At 43.1% G+C, this 14,227-nt stretch overlaps 1 long non-coding RNA gene across 1 annotated transcript in view; it reads right to left on the bottom strand.

The window, feature by feature from the left end:
• Positions 1 to 6,632: 6,632 nt before the first annotated feature.
• Positions 6,633 to 14,227, bottom strand: part of LOC308197845 — an 8,300-nt gene continuing 705 nt past the window's right edge. Inside the window, exons 1-3 of the long non-coding RNA XR_013953367.1 lie at positions 12,052 to 14,227; positions 11,165 to 11,303; positions 6,633 to 9,575 (exon numbers count right to left, since the gene is read on the bottom strand). The exon at positions 12,052 to 14,227 is cut by the window's right edge and continues 705 nt beyond it. This is a non-coding gene — a long non-coding RNA (uncharacterized lncRNA). The remainder of the gene's footprint in view (positions 9,576 to 11,164; positions 11,304 to 12,051) is intronic.

The raw sequence follows: 14,227 nt of genomic DNA, 5'->3' as shown, positions 1-14,227 counted from the left end.
CTTATCCCCTACTTTTTACTGTTAAGATTATTTGGAAAAAAAATGTTTAGGACATTTACCAAGAAAAAGTACAGACCCCTTGGGGTTCAAAAGATTAGGGCTTGGTTTCTGGTTTGGTTGTTGAATATCCATGTCCTTGGCTATTCACTCAATGCCTGTCTCTGGATTTCCATTTTTCAGATAAGGGTAATGCAACTTATCTCTTTCACAACAGTACTCTGAGAATTTATAATTTTCCAGAGTTAGTTTTATATCTTCAGCTGAAGAGTTGCATAAAGAAAGAATAGATTCTGTTCAAAAAAAAAAAAATCCTGCTTATTTCACTGAAATCACAGGAAATTTAGGGGGCTTCAGAAGTGTGATACTGTAATTAAAATGTATTAAGTAATGTATTGTATAACTTCAGCTGAGAGAAGAGAAATGGTAAGAAATGGAGACATTATGTTTTTATACAATTATTTTAATAGTAAGTATAATAAAAGAAAAAAAATCTCCTGAAGCATGTTATAGACATGGAGACTAATTGGCATATGTGAGGAAGGGCTGACATTCTGCATAGCAAAAGGAATTATGATTCTCCTAGCCAGGCTCACAGGATAACTGAGTTCTGAATTTCACAGTAACATTTCTTGTTCTTTAAGGACTCTGCTGTTTTGATTTTTCCGTTCTGCGTGATTATTCTTTGTGCTGTAGGTGCACAATGTGTCCTAAGAATGGTGAATCCCCAGTGAGTGGTTCTGTCCCACCAACAGAAGAAGCAGTCCCCCAAAAGCCGTAAGTGCCCTGAACCCCACAGGCAGCCCAGTCAGACCTTCAGCAACACAGCTGGCTCTTTGCTTCTTGATTTGGCAGTCACAAACTTGTGTCAGGGCATCTCTGGCATCTGTTATTTCCATACTGCTCAATGGGGCAGTACGGAAATATGTCTTCAGGGGCTACTAATGGAAAAGGGGGTTTTGATACAGAAATCTGGAAAGTTACTCATTCAATATTAAGGTAAAATCATTCTAACAAGTGGAGTTCAAAGTACTAGGCTGTATCCTTTATATTTTTTTGAGACCGTGTCAAGGCAAAGCGTGGTGGCAGTGGTCTTGATTCAGCCAGCAAGAGTTTTATCTAGCCTTTATAAATATCATCTAATGAGAAGTCCAGTCTGCCCTCAGGGGCAAGGGGGCAGAGGCAAACAAAGTTACACAGTCCCTTGGAGTGCAGCGCTGCTCTGTTTCCATCTTCAGATTCCAGTTTGAGTAACAAGGGCTGCTGAAAATGTGTAAATTGGCCACCCTTTTAACGACAGGTTGCATTTTAATACAAATTTTAGGAAATGCAAATTCTACTCAGAATGCTAGGGTATCATTTGGACTTAATTTAACAGCCAGATTTTATAGAGATAAAATAATGAAATGGCAGAAAAACATAAACACATGACAGTAGAGTAACTGAAGGTATCCTATCAAAAGATGTCAAGATAAAACAGTCTTGTTTTGTGACAATATGAAGTTTGATACTGAAACAAGGTCAGTGTAAGCTTTAAACAAGAAGAGAATGACAGACTTAAAACAATAAAATTTGAGACAGACCAGTCAATACTTAGAAATTATTTTGCATTTATTCTGATCTTTCTCAGAACTATACTACTAGACATATAAAATATTACTTAAGACATCTTTCCACAAAAGAAAAAAAACTGTAAATGAAGGCTCTTGCAGCAACTACAAACCAGATTGTTTTGCACAATCTGCAACGCAGGAGCCAAATATGTGTTTGACACTCCTCAGCAAGGAGAGGGTACTATCTCAGTCTACAAAATACTTTTTATTACCACATTTTTCAACTACACCTGAGGTCTCTACATCTAAGGCTACAAACAACATCTCATAGGGAGGCAATGCATTTTTAATATCCCAGAGCACCTGCACGCACACACACACACACCAGTAAAGTTGCACCTATTTTTTAAAAGCCTTATCATGTCAAGCAGTTGAGGCTTTTCCCTGTTTTCTTCAATATCGCTCTCTTCAAAACCAGCTCTGATGAAACCCTTCTCTTCTGCTTGCCCCAGGACTGGGAACACAGTCTCTACACTGACTGGAAATCTTGAGAATGCAGTGTTTGCAAGAGTGACCAAGCTACACAGCACCAGCAAGAAACGCACTGGAGTTTTAAAACACAGTTATAATGGTTTCTCTGCATATCTCTTCCGAGTATCATAAATTTCTCTCATTTACTGTACAGGCAATCTCATGAACTCTCAGCTGGGGTGCTCAGCATCACCCAAACAGTAAATGAGAGAAGTTTATAACACACAAAAGGGACGGGTGGGGGAGCAGTTATAAATGTATGCTAGCAGTGTGAGAACGTGGTGGAAGAAACTGTAAACTAGTTTCCAATCTGCTATAACATTGGTTTAACAGTCAGAAGAAAAAGCTTTATTATTTAGGCAAAGTTTATATTAAAGCTCTGTTTAAATAATAAAACGTTCTCTTCTGATTGTTAAATCTACATGAACGATGACTGAGAAATGTTTTCATGCTCCTGCATTGGCCTGCCACCTGCCAGTGTCACAGACGACTTTACTTTTCAGCAAGATGGCAACCATTAGCACTTGGCTGAAAAATATGAACTGTAATGAAAAATGCATGATGGAATCCCACAACAAGCAATAGCATGTACCGCTGACAAAATATTTATTTTTCCCTGAATTATTTAAATACTGGTTTAGCTGTGTTGATTTTGAGGCCATCTCTCACTTACTTTGAGTTGGATGACTTGACTAGCAGAACATCAAAGTTCCTTCTTTAAGGAGATGGAGGCTCACCCAGGGAGCAGCATGCTGTACTGACGATATCATAATATAATCCCTTCATTTCTCTAAGAAAATATATCACTTCGATAAACAGAGAAAAGGTTTCTGATAAAAGATCTGGAGAGAAAAGTCCCTACAGCTCTGAAGAATCCCTAAAAGCTTCTCCTCCTGCCTGCCCACCCACCAGCAGCTGCCACCTCCATCAGCAAGCATCACAAACAGGTGGTGCCAGTACCTGTCAGCTGCCCCTTATATATTTCAGGAGCTTCCTACTTCTGCTAGCTCTAGTTCGGTCCCATGGGCTGAAAACCTGTTTGTAGGTGGTGTGCAGGAAGGTATTGTCCAGGTTAGTTCATCTGGAAAGAATCCAGGTGTGCTCTGAGGTTAGTCTGCAAAGGGAAGCCAAGCACAAAGAGGAAGGCAATTGGAATATTCTCTGCAGAACCATGCTAAGCTAAAACCCTACAGCAGACACACCCACATAATTAATCAAACTAATTTTTTCCTCCATCAAATCAATCTCAATGCACGTCCTTCACCTGGTCTGTAATGACTGTCGGGCTGTAGCCTGCTGGCCACCCAGAGGAGATCTTTCACCTCCATGGTCAGGTACCCAGACTGCCACTAGAGGAACGCTGGAGCCAGCTGTTGTCCCAAATCTTTGGTTATCCATCCACAACTGCAGCTTGTGTGTTTCATCCAATGCTTAGTTAGGTAATACCGAGGCACTTCTACCTATTCTCTCAGGAGTAATGAGACAACCCAGGGACTTGCTATCATTTCTGCTCACTGCATCAGTGAGGTGAGCATTCAAACAGCCCAGTCCCAGCAGTTCTGCTCTGCATCCACACTGAAATCTGTGTGGAAAACATGGACCAGGGATGACCAAAAAATAATCAAAAACTAATAGAAACACCATACCTTGGGAAACAGAATGAATTGACCTGTCTAATATGTCAGACAAGATGGCAACTCGATTATATTATTTAAAGTAAGTCTAAGGGAGACAGTGAGGACCACTGCAGAGTACCTCATCTGGCAGAGAAAAACAAAGATCTAAAAACACCACCAATTTCAAGGAAATGTCTAAAATGCAAACAAATGGAGGCACTCTTGAGCTGGCTTTAAAATCCTTGGGCTCAGATGTTGTTGGCAGCATAAACAGGGCAGCAGGGTGTTGAGTGTGGCGTCTCATCACTCCATGGCGTATTTACTGAAGTTTTTTGGATGGCTCCTGTAATCCACACCCAGCACCGCACTGTTCCAGCTACACCCCCAGTTTATTTAAAGGTCATTAGAGTGTGACTGTATGAGCTACAGACAGCAGTGCTATTGGCCTTGGCTCCAAGGAGGGTGAAGAGTGGGAGGATGCTGTTTGTGTTTTTATTCATGCCATACAGCTGTAATGAGTCACTCTGATTGTCCAGAGTGAGAGACACATTGCAACATGTTGTCTCAGCTCATTACAGGGCTAGTTATAATGAGACTTTAAAAGGCTATAATCAGAGGATTGCTAATAGACCTGGGTGATTTTTTTCCCTGACAGATCTTTCTGTAGGTCAAACGCTGATGCTGTTGGCAAGTCAAGCACAGATCTAACAGTGAAAAGTTGGCTGAAACAGTCACCTGTTTTACTAGTGAATCCTTTTTTCTTTATATGTGTAAGGGCAGCTGTAATAGACTAAGAAGTAAATAATAATAATTTTGTTCAGCTTGTTAGTCTGACCAGTGAGAGCATTAAATGTTACAAGGGGTGCAAGAAAAGGAACAGAGTTCAGGCCCAAACACAGAACATGGTCTAAACAAAGCTTTGTACAAAGGTACAAAGTATTCTGAGTAATTCATTTTTTGCACAGTTTCCTTCACTACTGCTGTCACCACTGCCCCAGGTGCTGCACTTAGCATCCCAGTCAGGCAGTGGGTCATAAATTTCATAAAACCTCTCCAGCATATCAGAAATTGCACTTGCTGACAACACACTTGATTTTGATCCCAGGTCTGAGGTAGAGGCAGTGGGACATCCAGCAGAGCAAAATTTCATCCCATTTAGTGCTGCACAAGGAGTCCATGGCAAACCCCACCTGCATTATTTCTCCAACATATGGCCACACTTGCTAAATTCGTTCTTCTGCAATATCATCTCTGGCTAGTTTTGAAAGTAGCTGTTCACAGATAGCTGGAGAACATCTATCAAACCGAACTGAAGTAACAATTTACCTTCTTTTCCTCTAATTGAGAAGTATTTTCAACTTGTGGTTGAAGGCACTTTTCCTGGTGGGTACAGTAATGGAATAGAAATTTTCCAGAGGCTCTTTTACTAGTTGTGTCTTGTTCCTGCCTTCCAAAATCCAAACAGGAGATAACTGTTATAGAAGATCTTTTAGAAAAGAGAAGTGACATTCCAGATCCATAGGGAAACTTCCTCAAAACATGCACAATAACATTTGTGTGAGAGCAGAATGACTACACAAATGTTGTGATATTTCTCAAAGATAGGGGGGGGATTCTTTGAACATTTTATTACCCAAAATGGATTGTTATCAGTAACCACTTTCATACATTCAGCACTCAGGTGAAATATAAGGATCATAATTTGGAAAAGCTTCCTGCTGAGATTTGCACGCTGCTTTACAAGAGAAAAGAACAATTTATTCTTCGGTAGGTTGACAACAGGCTGATGAAAAGGGTATTTGCATGCCTTATTTCCTATAGGGCAGGAAGGGCTTTTACCTGGAGTGCTGAGGGACATTGGCACTGCTGAGCATGGTGAGAGCAGGGGAGAAGGTCAACACCGCTCTCCAAAGTAGTTAGGGAATAACAATTTCAGAAGAGTGGGAAAGACATAACATACCTGAATGTGGTAGCAGGCAGCCCCCAGCAAGTGCCAAGGTGGAAAAGACACAGCATGTTCTCTCCTGGGAATGCAGTGTAATGGTGTGGAATACCATGAATTGACCTGTCTAATATGTCAGACAAGATGGCAACTTGATTATATTATTTAAAGTATAATATACCATGACCTGAATCCCTGCCACCACCCTTTTTAAGCCTCTACCCTTTTTAGCCCTGTTGGACTGCAAGGTGGATATATAGAACAGTACAGATTTAATTGCAGAATATATAAAAAGGTGCTCCTCCACTGACCTTATAAGTGCGTTTAGGATCTGCCAACACATTTGTCTATGTGGAAGAAGCATCCTTTGACCACTGCTTTAAGACAGATCCCTGTCCAAAGACAATATGTGACAACCATCTACAATTAAACAGAAGAATCTTCCAAGCTATTGAGGTAATTTTTTTCACCTACTAATCACCTCAATTTCCTGTTGCATGAAAAGTCTGCAAGCATTCTTCAGTAGGAGTGGAGAAAGATCACAATAAATATTTGCAAGCTTTTGAAGCTAAACCTTTCCTACAAACCATCATCTTTCTCCCTCAGTATCTGTTGAGCTTATTTCTGAGGTTAATTAAAGAATTCTGATCTCATTTTAACTATGTCCATGCATGGAGCTAATGTTAAACAACATAATCAATGTAGCTGCTAGTAGCAGCCCAGGGTAAGCCTATGAGGACATCGTCCAAACGTCTATCAGGAGAAATCTACTAGGAAATGATATAGAAGAAAAGATAGAGACAAATAGAGATGGAGATGGAGATAAGTTTTCACCCAAACCTGGCTCCCAAAAGGTCATAATCTGACCAAAACCGGGCTGTGGAACCTGTATGCATATTCAGCTATTCATGCAGGACATCCAGCATTCACAGATTCACCAAAGATTTATGAAAACTTAAATGAAATTATTCATTTACAGACCAATTACATAGATATATCTGCACAATGATATATTTTTTCTTCATAAATGTAAATAATAGTCCATAAATTGGTATGTGAACTGAGATTAAGATAGTGAAATCTAAATGCAATTTTAACTAAAAATTATCTTTATTTCAGTTAAACTCATGTTTAGTTTCAAGACCTGATACAGAAGGTGCTTATACAGAATATGAGAAAGCACTGCGACACATGGTAGTTTATAACAGGCCACTCACCGGAATAAAAACCATCACACTCTGGTTTTATCATCCAGATTGTACTACCCAAGTTGTAATACGCACAGACAAAAAGGTATGATTTCCATCTTTTTAATAAGAAGCGTGTCATGTGTGTTAACCTCAGGTGTTTTTTGGATACGGCCTTTGCACAGCACTGACCCTAAGGAAAGTGAAGCGCTACATACTGCAGAGTCATGCTCCTGTGCTCCTGAACAACACACAGAGTTAAATACTAGATAAACACCCGAGGAAGAGAAATAGACATGACAAAGTGCAGTTACCCTAGGAGCAAGATGTAGCAATACATACAGGTCAAGTAGATAGTAGATCTCGGCTACATTATTTGTGATTGCAACAATCATAAATAGGATAGGAGAAATGGTGAAATATATATATCTGTCTTTCTGATGCTGCATAAAACTGACATCTTGCCCATTTCTTGACATTAAAGATCCTGCTGCTAAGTCTTTTTTTTTTTTTCCCACAGAAAAAGTGCTATTTTTCATGGAGCAAAAATGGTAAATTTCAGGAAGTAACACTGCATTTCGTAAACAGATATTTTAAGAGGCATTGTCAACCAAATAATGCTTTATAAGGCTCTAGAAATGATTCAGTGCGTGTCAGAAACATAACTTTTATTCACTTCTGGCTTACTGAAATTTTACTATTCTCTCTGTGAAGTTCAGTATCTGCAAGTGTGACTCAGGAATCCTTTCTCCTACTTTTTCCTTCTCATTCACATTTCTGAATGGATTAGTCCCCTTAAAATTGTTTAGGACTCTGCCATGACAAACAGACCATGAAGATCAACAAGGACAGGAAGGATGATAAAAAATAAGACCCTCTTTCCATAAAGAAAATTATTTTTTTCTCAAAAAAATCAAAACCTTTCAAACCAAACAGTCTTCTCCATTCCCACTCTTCCTCTGCTTTGTCTTAAAATTATCTGGTATGAATTCCTAAGATATTTATAATTCCATATATCTGTTTAGATAATGAGTCATAGGCGACTCTGTAAAGTTAATATAAATAAGCACAGAGAAGTGTAATCAGATCAGGTACTAAAATACAAGACTCCATTCTCTTGCCTACTTTGCTTTATCTGAAGCTGAAAATTCACTGAGTGGTAACATTTACCTCTCTCAAGCATTTTCTATACATGTATAGGAAGTGACAAACTGGCAGAAATGTGAATTTCACATCTTTGACAGAATTTTTTTAACCAGCAAACTCATAAGAGTAATGAAAGTGTTACAGTCTTTCTAATGGCAATTGCCCAAACCCCAAGAGCTGGACAAACCCCAAGAGTTGGAATGACACCTCTGATGCATACCAATTTCTTCTTTCCAAATCTTAAATCTGAATGGATAAAATGATCTCTGGGTTATGTTTGGAATAGTTGTGTGGTGTGGCTGGGGACTGATCAACATTGCAGTGTAGCCAAAAGTAAATCTGGGAGACACTGAAGCTAATGCAATGTGCCTGTTGATCTGTGTGTAGGCTATGCCGCAGATTTCAGTTAGTCTTTTGACCATATTCCCTTCTCATATACACATGAGCTTTGGGGCCTTTATGCTTCCTTCTAAAAATGTCTTGTTTCTTCCCATATGATAATCATGCTTTCTTCTGGTGTTTACGTTTCCCTGGTTTGGGCAGTAAAATGAAACTTGTGGAACATAAAAAGCAACCCCTCTGACCAAAACCCAGAAAAATCAATCCACTATACATTGACTGTATCCCAACATTGGGAAAAGAGATGAACAAAGAAAAAGTCATCAGAAATGGGATTGCTCAATGTCATGCAAGAGCTGAGTGTCTCAGCATGCATTTTGACACCATGTGAGTTGTGACAACCTACATCTTCCCTGAACACCTTTATCAGAGTTCCACATATGGAAGACCAGATCTACGAAGAGGGCTCCCCAAGTTGAATAGCTTGTGTCACGAACAGCATGGCCTTAATTTTGTACAAAATGAAGCATTTGTAAATCTGTTACTTGTTAGGACTTGCTTCTGCCAGGTTCCTAGTGAAAAACCCGTAGTGACAACAAGTAAGCCTATGGCAAAGTGAAATAGTAGGCTGTGCTTTGCTTATTTACTTGTATTAACAAGACCACTCAGGTCTCTCTAACGTACAAACTGTATTTTGCATGCTTCTGAAGAAGTTGTATTGTTCCCAGTCTTCCCGTCTTTCCCCAGGCCTGGGTGCCTCATCCCCAGGTCATTTCTTCTCTTTAACCTCCTCTGAGGCACAACCAGATTTCTGGTAAATGGCAAGCAGTAACCAGCAAAAAAGCAACTTGACTTTCTTCTTCAATCAAATCATGTAATCCCATTGTCTGATTCCATGGTCTGATTCAAATTCCAGAGACTTCACTGAATTTCAGATCAAGCCCACGGTGAATACCTGGGACAACTAAATGGTCTAAGCTCTGACAATCCATGGGAAGAGTGGCAGTCTGTGATAGCACTGGGGGAAACAGGAACAGAAGGCGTCAGGGTTGGCAGAAACATTGAGACTTTCCTTTTCGACAGACTCACTTCCTAATCTAACAAGTTCTTCTCCTGTTAGCAAGTAGCAGTAGAAGCTGATGGCAGTACATAAGTTGCTTCCTTCTGCTTGCAGAAGTCTTGAAACAAAAGCAGCCTTCTGCTGCAGTGCATCCCTCACAGGTCCACCCAGCATGGTTCCAGGTACTGATGGATCCTGAGGTTTCTGTGGGAAGGAGAGGTCATTTACTGATTATTTAATCTAGAAAACTGGATGCAAACAGCTATTTCCAAAGCTGGTTGAAAAGTCAAGCATTCATAACTTGGGAACTGGGAGTTTCAGAGTAACTTTATACAGCCTTATCTCACCTTCCTCTGCCAGGTATGGTTGTACTATGATGCAGACATGGAGGATAAAATCCTAATCTTTGTTGCTGCATGAAAGGCTGATACAAGTTCATCTGAAAGTGACTCAGGACTGCATGGTGAAAATCTGATATTGATAAAAGCCAGCCATTTGCTGGATAAGTTAAATGATGCTGGAAATGCTTTGTGAAACAAGAGAAGGAATGGTTTCATGGGATAGATGAACACTGCCTTCAATAGCATATTTCAAGCTCTGCCCTGCTACAGAATTTCTGTGAAATGCTAGGCACAACATTTAAATTCAGCTTTTCATAATTGGCTACAAACTCTATTTTCCATGTTAAGGGTTCCAAATCACTTTCGACATCTTGTTTTGCAAAGCAATGAGAATATAAGGTTGCTAAATATACTAGAATTATCAGCTCAATATTATCCGTGGGACACACAAAATGAGTGCAGATTTCACTTCTCTCTGAACTTTAGGGCCTCAGTTATACAATGGAGCTAAATCCTCACTTTATAGTTATTCTGAAAGTTGATTTGTTTATGTTTGAGGGGTACAGTATGACAGGAATGAGAAGAATCACAGACAGTCCAGCAAGAAAATTAACAAATCCGTGTTTAACTGAGGGGTGAAATCATGCATGAGAAATACAGCTGATGGCCCTGCCCTGGCAAGATAACAGCACAGCCTCACACAGACGACTAGCGGGTGAGCACCAGCTCCCCGTGCCTGGGTGAGACAGGCCTACGGCAAATGTCACCAGTTTATGATGCAAACATCAGTGTGGGTGATTCATAACTTTCTGCTTTTTTCTGCAACCTTCTCCTTCCTTTTGCAGTACGCTACAGCTTGAAAATTCTCCCAGCTCTCATTGCCTGGTCATCGCTTCAGTTTCACCAATGTGGGGCCAAGACATTTTTTCAGTATTTACTCAATAAAGTAAACACGATCAGAAATGTCTATCAAATATTTAAAATCCCAGTGTGGTCCAGAGGATTTTAGAATGGTTCTTGAAATGCTTTAAAAATCTGAAGTACAGAACTAGTTAAAATCCTCATCAGAAAATTAAGAAGATTGCCTGAAGGAGTGTGCCCTGGATCTCTGATAGCAAAAGAAATGAATTCCAGACCGCTTCTCCACCTGTGTTAGTGTTTTGTATGGAAAAATAAACTGCTTTGAAAAATGTATAGGGAAGCAGGAAATCTGGAGTCTAAAATATGGCAACATACACAAACCCTTGCTTTATAATTGTGTGCACTGTAGACCATCTGTTTAGCAGTTAAATACACTCCCATTTAAATGAGTAAGTACATTTAATGGACGAAGTATTAAGATCACTGAGGGGTGAAGTTTTATATTTGCAGTGTGTAAATGCCAGAGTGGAACCACTTGTACATTCTCAATACTACACACCTTTAAAATAACTAAGAAAAATGACTACTTACCTGCTGCATACCAAAAACTGGCTCCTTTTAGGGAAATCATTACAAACTGGAATAGATTGAATTGAAAGCCTGATGGTCTCACGGCCTCCATTCCAGAAGTATAAATCAGGCTGCAGCTCAGCTACTGCTGTTGTGAACTCTTTAAACACACAGAAAGTGGAAAATATGGAAGGGGATGATTTAACGACTTTGAGTATTCATTGTCATTTCAATCATCTTTTAACTAAGACAAGAGCAGAGAGATATTTCCTAAACACCTTAACTAATCAGTTGTCAGTGCTTAAACAACAATTACTTTCCAAAAAAACAAAGGGGGGGGAAATTAGCTGATATGATCAAGCCATATGGCTAATATAATTGATTTGTTCAAATTTTTAACAATTATGAAAAACAAAACCAGAGCAGCAGCATAATATAATTTACAGATTTAACTGGAGGTGATATGTTTTATTTATTTCGACAACAAATTGCATCTTCCTGGTGCCTAAACTGAAATATAATGAGGGAAAGGCCACGCTGGGTCCTAAGCATACCTGACCCGGGGAAAACTGATTTTCTGAGACTGGGGGCGGAAAAGTCCCTGGCTGTGAGCGGGGAGTCTGGGGCAGAGCCGGCCGCGGCGGAGCAGGCTGGGTGCCCCCGGGGGGGCAAGACGGGGACCGGTGGCAGCCCCCCGCCTGCAGGCACCCCCCCGGTGGCAGCTCGGCTCTCCGAAGGGGCAGGAAGGCTGAGCGGGGGCAGGCTGTGCTAGCCAAGGGCTACCCCGCTTGCTCCGGATCGCCTTTCTGAGCGCTCTTTAAATTGCTCCTGAAACTTTGATTCGATCCGTAATTTTTAAGACTTGCTCACTGTCAAACCGAGACGGTATTCCCTTCTGATTGACTCACACTCAGCAAAACAGACCGGAGCCATAATAAATCTGCGCTGGAAAATGTATTTGTTTATGTTTCTCTGCTCTGAAGTTTTCAGTCCCTCTCTTAGTTGTCTTGAGGATGCGTTTGTCCGCCGCCTGATTACTGCTGCGTGGAGGTTTCTCAAAATGGGCTGAGAACGACAATTTTGAGCCTGAGCTAGCGAAAGACAGGAGATCGGGGAAAAGGAACGCTTTGTTTTTCTGGCCCGTTCAGCAGGCTGCGAAGATGAGCGTGGAAAAGGCGTCCCAGCACCTGGCTGGTTCGTGCCAAGGGCAGGGGCTGCACCCCGCTCGGAACACCCCACGGCACCCCACAAACGCCTCTGCTCCACAGCACGGAACCCGGGGTGCCCTTAGCCTTAGGACAAGGCTTCTTTGCCGGCTTGTTTTCTCGTACAAAACTGATCCTGATGCCCACCTTGCGCTGGAGGATAGAGTTCAGCCTCCGAATGCCATGAGAAGTTCAATTCAATTAAGTAAAAGCCTCATTTGCGTAGTCTGGAAACTATAGACATGGCTTAACTGATCACTTCACTCCTGTGAAATTCGCTCCCATTGCTAATAAGCGCAGGTCTCATTAAGGTGCTCTGAACGGAGTTTTAATAATGTGTTAATAATCCCTGCCCGTTGGTCAGGGAACGAAGGGCTGGGAGCGCAGCTGGGGCGGGCGGCAGGAGCCCACCTTGCTCCGGGCACCGGGGGTTGGGGCAGCCCCCCCGGGACCGGGCTGCCTCGGGTCGCGCCCCCCCCGGGCAGCCCCTCCCGGGCACCGAGAGGGGAAGGGGCCAGCGGCACCGCCAGGCAGCGGGCCGGGGGCCGCCGGTAATTAGAGGCTGCCCGGGGATGATTGCCTTTAGCTGCCCGTGATTAATGATTTATCAGGAACTTAGTTTCACTTGCTCAGCCCCGATAGGCTGCACAAGGCCTTCAGAGACCGCTTTTCTAGCTGTAAAATTGACTTCCCTACCTCGCCTCTTTGGCTCGTTACTATTATCATCTGGGTTTAAATTTCTCGGTTTAAGCAGTGTAATCTTTCTTCGGTTGCGCGCCCCGGAGTAAAAATCGGGCATCATTTTCACATCAAAGAACTGTCAGCTCCCTCGTATGAATTGCTGCCCCTCGCACCCTCTCTAAAACACTCCCCTTGACACCCGAGCGTTTGGAGAGCGCTGGAGATATATCGCCGTAATCACGGCCGTTATAATTGAGTTTGGTGCTGGAGAAGCGGCAGCGCGGGGGACCAGGGTGGAGCAGAAGGGGCCCGCTCCGACGGGGCGCACGGAGCCGCCCGTTCCCCCCCGTCCCCCCGGGGAAAGGTCGAGATGCCCCGGCTGCCCCCCAGGGCAGGAGCTCGGAGCCCCCTTCCCGGAGGGAAGGTCCCGGGGCGGCCCCATCCCGAGCGGGGCAGGGAGGGGGGCGCTGGGGAATGAGCCCCCCCGGCCCCGGAGGAGAAAGAGGAGCGGGGAGGGGAGCTCGCCTGCCGGGAAAGGCGGCGGCCGAGGGGTCGAGGCTGCAGAGGAAGGGGAGCTGCAGTTTCCTGTCCCCGTCTCGTAAGGAAATCAACCCAAATCGTTAAAATACATATATACTTTCCCGTCATGGAAAAATAGGGTCGTTTCTGGTTTTATCATTTAGTTGGGGGTTGATTAATACGAAATGGCTTCGCCAGCTGACGGAGCAGAAGGGAAAGGACCCCTTTCTGTTCATGTTCGAGGTGAGGAGTTAGTGACCACGTCTGCCCCGCCACGTCCCGCACCCGGAGCCCCCGGGCCGGCACCCGCTGCCCTGCAGCCCCGCGGCGAGGGGCTCTGGGGGGGGGCTGCATCCGCACTCCTGTCCCGCCGAGGCCTTGCTGGCACAGAGTCAGGCGGCGAGCCCTGTGACGGCTGTGTGTCGAAGCGGTGCCGACACCTCCAAAAAGTCCCCGGGTGCCTGGGGAAGGAGGCTACTCCCCGGCCCGATGGCTCGGGCAGGCGGGGAGCTGCTGTTTAAAGTCCTCCCGAAACGCTGGATCGCCCCTAATCATCCCTCCGCTGATGTGTGTGTGCGCCCTGCTTCCATTAGCACAGACCTGTCCAAATCCATGCGCGCCCGTGATTTCTCCGCAGCTTCTGATGATGATTTTCTCGCTGATTGCTAACTTCAGCCCG

Source organism: Anser brachyrhynchus, assembly GCF_964034855.1.
Source record: "Anser brachyrhynchus genome assembly, chromosome: 7".
NCBI classification, from domain to species: domain Eukaryota; kingdom Metazoa; phylum Chordata; class Aves; order Anseriformes; family Anatidae; genus Anser; species Anser brachyrhynchus.
Note: the sequence above shows the minus strand (reverse complement) of the source record. Positions and strands in the feature narration are given on the sequence as shown.